General features: G+C 43.5%; 1 protein-coding gene across 2 annotated transcripts in view; it reads left to right on the top strand.

Moving 5' to 3' along the window:
- Positions 1-5628, top strand: part of LOC116096432 (cytochrome P450 4X1) — a 34494-nt gene that overhangs the window by 1360 nt on the left and 27506 nt on the right. The gene's annotated exons all lie outside the window — the stretch shown is intronic.

Genomic DNA, 5628 nt, shown 5'->3' with positions numbered 1-5628 from the left:
GGGGGGACACACGCTGTGAAGAGCCTGCGCTAGCTGGAAAGCCTGCGCTGGGGTTTTTGTTCCTTGACTTCCTAGACTGTATCTCTCCCTTGTACCATTCCCATGTGCTGTGTGCTGACTCCGGGTCCCTTCAAGTACACTCAGATGTACATAAACTACACTTTCTTGTCTTTTTTTCCTTTCTTTGTTTCATTCTTTCTTTCTTTCTTTTTTTCTCTCTCTTTCCTTTGTTAATATATTTTGATTGTTTGGGAGTTTGGATTTCAGGTTTGATGTGGATAGTCAATTACTATAGCCCAGGCTGTCCTGGAACTCACTATGTAACCCAGGCTGTCTTCAAACTTGCAGTGATCCTTCTACCTCTGCCTCCCAAGTGCTGGGATCACAGGCATGAACCACCACACTTAGTAACTGCATTTTCTCCATTCATCCAGCAGTATACACTTATGCTGACTCCTAAGTCAGCCATTATAAACTAGAAATGTCCGCTGTCATGAATATAAAAGTCAGATGTCTTAATGAAATAATAATTATTTATTTGGGACATATATCCAGAAGATAGACATTGAACTTTTTAGATTTATTTATTTCATTTTATGTGTATGAGTATTTTGCCTGAATGTGTTTATATACACCATGTATGTGCCTGGTACCCACAGAGATCAAAAAAGGACATCAGATTTTCTGGAGCTAGCATGGTTGTGAACTGCCATGCAAGTTCTGGGAACCAAATCCAGGTCCTCTGGTTAAAAGCAAATGCTTTTAACTACTGAGTCATCTGGAAAATACGTTTTTAATCTGACTGTCACAATTTTAGTTTTCATGAGTTCCGTCTTATTCTCCATTTGTTCTTCCACCAATTACCTTATATTACATAAACACACCACATTTTGATAATAGCCATTTCTCCCCCCTCCCCCACCACACACACACACAACAAGGTTTCTCTGTGTAGCCCTGGCTGCCCCAGAGCTCAATTTGTAAGCCAGGCTGGCCTCCAATCAGAGATCTACCTGCCTTTGCCTCCCAAGTGCTGGGCTTAAAGGCATGCCCCACTACTGCCCAGCAACAAGGGCCATTTATTTATTTATTTATTTATTTATTTATTAATGTAATTTTTACTTATTTTTTACTTATTCACTTCACATCCAGCTCACTGCCTCCCTTCCTGGTCACCCTTCCCACAATCCCCCACTGGGTATTTCCCTACCCAACCCTGGCACTTCAAGTCTCTGCAAAGCTAGGTGCTTCCTCTCCCATGGGGCAGACAAGGCAGCCCAGCTAAAAGAACATATCTCACATGCAGGCAACAGCTTTTGGGATAGCTCCTACTCCAGGACCCATATGAAGACCAAGCTGCATATCAGATATGTATATGCAGGGGCCTAGATCCAGTCCAGATATGTTCTTTTGGTTAGTGGTCCAGACTCTGAGAGCCCCAAGGGTCCAGGTTAATTGATTCTGTTGGTCTTCCTCTTGAGATCCTATCCCCCTGGGGGCTGCAATCCTTCCTCCTATTCTTCCATAAGAGTCTCCAAACTCCACGCACTGTTTGGCTGTGGGTATCTGCGTCTATGTGAGTCAGTTAGTGGGTGGAGCCTCTCAGAGAACAGCCATGCTAAATTCCCAGCATAAGAGAGTATTATTAATAGTGTTAGGGGTTGGTTCTTGCCCATGGCATGGGTCTCTAGTTGGGCTGGTCATTCTCTCAGACTCTGCCCCATCTCCAATCCCTGCCTTACTTATAGACAGGATGCGTTTTGGGTCAAAAGTGGGTGTCCCTATTGCCACCTGGGTTCCTGCCTGGCCACAGGAGGTAGCCTCTCCAATAACCACTTCTTAAGGTCAGTATTGTTTGGGTTGGCAATTTGAGATGAGTGAGGTCAGGATTTTTCTAAGTGACTTTGGCTAGGCTGACTAATGTGCCACAGTTCCCAGCAGATTAGATAAATGTTGGTTGTTACTCTAAATGCCTTGGTCTCTTCTGCCTGCTGGATTGCCTTTCAGCTGGATAGCACAACCCTACTTACCTGGTGTCAAGGTCCCAGGATAGCAAATGAGCAAGTCTCACCTTGCAAGCAGTTTGTAAACCTTTCAGCCACGTTTGCTACACTCACATTGATTGACCAGAGCCATTCATGAAATCGAGTCCAGAGTCAGGGTGAAAAAGCATAGAGCACATTCATATTCTATGTCATATCTCCCCTTATGTATTGTAGTTTTCTATAATTTTTTTCTAACCCCTGAATACTTTTGTTTCCTTTCTATTTATATATTGTTATCTTTTGCTGCCTCACAAATTTCTCTCAAATTTAGCAGCTTAAAAGAACAGTTTTTATGTCATGCAGTTTATATAAGGGTTGGGGATTCAATAATGGCTTCCCATAGTTGGGTGATGCTAACTCCAGGTCTCTAGCAATGTTGTATGGAGATGGCAAGGACTGCAACCATCTGAAAGACTAGATGGACAGAATCTACTTCCAAGTTCACTCCCATGGTTCTTGGCAGGCCTTGGCAACCTTGCATCCCTGTGCTGGCTCTTTTCATAGGGCTACTCACAGCTAAAATGGCCGTTTGTCCCAGGATACCTGGTTGTTTCTTGATTTTAGCATCAAGAGCTCCACATCCTTGAACACGTCTATCACAAATAAGCAAAAAGCTAGCCCTCCTACCGTCAACGAGGCACCTTCCCTCCCCCAGGACAAGAGGAGAGAGATCAAGATGCAAAGTCAAGAAAAGAGGCAGCAATCTTTTTAAACCTGGTGGGAACTCACCTGCCACCATTTTTTACTGTGAGTAATCGGTCACATCAACAAATCCTGGCACACTGTGGGAGAGGGCAGCACAGAGGTGGGATCTTGGGGGCCATCTTGTTGGTGACTACCCCAGTGCACGTAGCTTTGTGTTCTCCTTGGTAGGGCCTGTTTTCAAGTGTCGTGTGGTTTGAGGCTGTATTTTCTTATCCTGTGAGACGCCGCAGAGGTTTGGAACTCTTCTGCACTCAGAGAGAAATTTTCTAAAGAGTAAGAAATACGTAAAAACCACTGTGGGAGGAGCAGAACCATCCGTATCTCTGTATCTTTTTATAGTTTTGTAGAGAAGAATCGTCCTTTCTGCTCCATGGGAGGATGCCTGGTGACTTGGCATCCTGGGAGTAAGGAGGTGCAGAGCTAGGACATCTGATTGGTTAGACAGCCTTCACTTAGGTCCCTATTGTGGTTCAGTGTCTCACTCTTAACCTCCACAGTACCTACTTTCTTCAAACCTCAAAGTTATCTGGCTTAGTTTGTGTAGAGAGCAAACTCTTCTCCTTAATTCCTTTGGACAATTGAAGTCCATGCTGATTGAAGAAAGAGAGAGACCTGAGATTCCACCAGCCCTTCCTGTCTCTTCTTTGCCCCTACGTCACTGTTCCTAACCTTCTCAGTCCTCAACTTCTCTTTACTCTGTATCTTGTTAGAGTTCATTTTCAACTCCATGCTTTCCAGAATTTAATTAAGAAATTCTCAATTGAAAGCTGGAAAAAAAAATCTAAAATTATCCCACAGATCTACCAACTACTGAGAATGAAGTGTTAAAGAGGCGATTCTCACAAAAGGCAAAGAAATAACGTATCTCCATTCTGCTTTCACTCTCACTAAAATCTGCAAGAAATCACAAGTTGAATTGCTGTAAATGCTCTAAGTAACCTTGATTTCTGCAATTGTCTCATTGCAGACTGGCCTAGCACTACAGTCAGACTTGCTGCTTAGATTGTGAATGCCTCTGGGTTTTATTCTATCATCTGCTTTTGCTTTATCAGTTCTCAAGCTATTATCTAGTGTGCAGACAAATGTTTAGCTCTTCTGTTTTCCTAGTAGACTAATCTTGTTATTATGAAATACCCCTTTTATTATGTGAGAATCTTTGCCTTAAGGTCTACTTTACCTCACATTAGTGAAGGTATGCTAGCTTTCTTTGGTAATATGAGTATGTTAGATTTTCCCAGGCATGTGGGGCCTTTTAAAATTGTCTTCTGTCAATACATTTATAGGGTTTTTTTTTTTTTGTGAATTCTGGAAATGTTTGTCTTTTGGTTGGAAACCTTAGTTTATTTACATACAATGTAGCATATTATTGACTTGTTCAAGAGATAAACTTGTTTAATATGTGAAACAGCTGAAAACATTTGTCAAAGACCAGTTTTGACATCCAGGGTAAATTGAGGCAGGGCATAGAGTTGTTGATTGACTGGGGCAAGGATGCTCCCTAGGGGGCCAATAAAGAATTCCTTTGGAAACAGGAAGAGGCTGGTGAAAAAACTCCTTGGGGGCCAGAAAAGACCAGTAAAATAAAAAGAAGAAGAAGTAGAAGAAGAAAAGGAAGAAGAAGAAGAAGGAGGAGGAGGAGGAGGAGGAGGAGGAGGAAAAGGAGGAAGAAGAGGAAGAAGAGGAGGAGGAGGAAGAAAGGAAGAGAAGGAGGAGGAGGAAGAAAGGAAGAGGAGGAGAAGGAAGAAGAGGAGAAGGAGGAGAAAGAGGAGGAGGAGGAAGAAGGGAAAAAAGAGGAAAAAGAAACACACAAACAAACACACAGACAGACACACACACACACACACACACACACACACACACACACACACACTGGAAGGATAATGCCAACTTCAGTAAACTCCAACAAGCAAACTCCAACAACTTTTTTATTCTCCCACAGCTTATATATCCTGGTAAAATCTTTCAAGCTGTATAGAAATTACGGTGTGGTGTCTGGCGAGATGGCTCAGCGGGTAAGAGCACTAACTGCTCTTCTGAAGGTCCTGAGTTCAAAGCCCAGCAGCCACATGGTGGCTCACAACCACCCATAATGAGATCTGACACCCTCTTCTGATGCATCTGAAGACAGCTACAGTGAATTACACTGGAGCTAGCAGAGCGGGAGGGAGTGGGGCTGGCAGGAGGTCCTGAGTTCAATTCCCAGCAGCCACACACATGATAGCTCACGGCCATCTATACAGCTACAGTGTACTCATACACATAAAACAAAATAAAATGAAATAAATCTTTTAAAAAAGAAATTACAATGTAACTACATTCTATTTTTCTTTTAGTGAATGATTATTAAAAAAAAAAAAAAAACAAAAACAAACAAACAAAAAAAACATGTTTCTCCAATACCTTTACATGAAAAACATTACATGTTCTGGCTTCTCTGGGCTGGTGTCCTGAGCGGAACTTGGGCGCAAGCTCTGCAGCCAGTCTCACAACACTCAGAGGAAGCTCTACTCCCAGGCACTCTGACACTCTCAGGATCAGAGGTGAGGAGGACCCAACATCTGTCCCAACACCAGGAGTAACTGGGACCAGTGGGAGCAGGCACACAGGAACTCAACCAGAAGAGTGTCTTGGGTTCCTTCCTGTCTCTCTGGGCTGGTGTCCTGAGCAGACCTTGAGCCCAGGCTCCACAGTCAGTCCCTCAACACCCAGAGGAAGCTGCTGCACTCCCAGGTGCTCTAACAAGCCCGGGGTCACAGGATCTCAGAATCACAGGATCACAGAGACAGCCTGACTCTGAGGAGTTCTGATACACAGGATCACAGGAAGGACTGACTCCAGTCAGATTTAGCAAGGGCAGGTAGCACTAGAGATAACCAGA

This window comes from Mastomys coucha, unplaced genomic scaffold (assembly GCF_008632895.1).
Source record: "Mastomys coucha isolate ucsf_1 unplaced genomic scaffold, UCSF_Mcou_1 pScaffold18, whole genome shotgun sequence".
Taxonomy (NCBI): domain Eukaryota; kingdom Metazoa; phylum Chordata; class Mammalia; order Rodentia; family Muridae; genus Mastomys; species Mastomys coucha.
The sequence above is the reverse complement of the archived record's forward strand: the minus strand, read 5'-3'. Positions and strand labels throughout refer to the sequence as shown.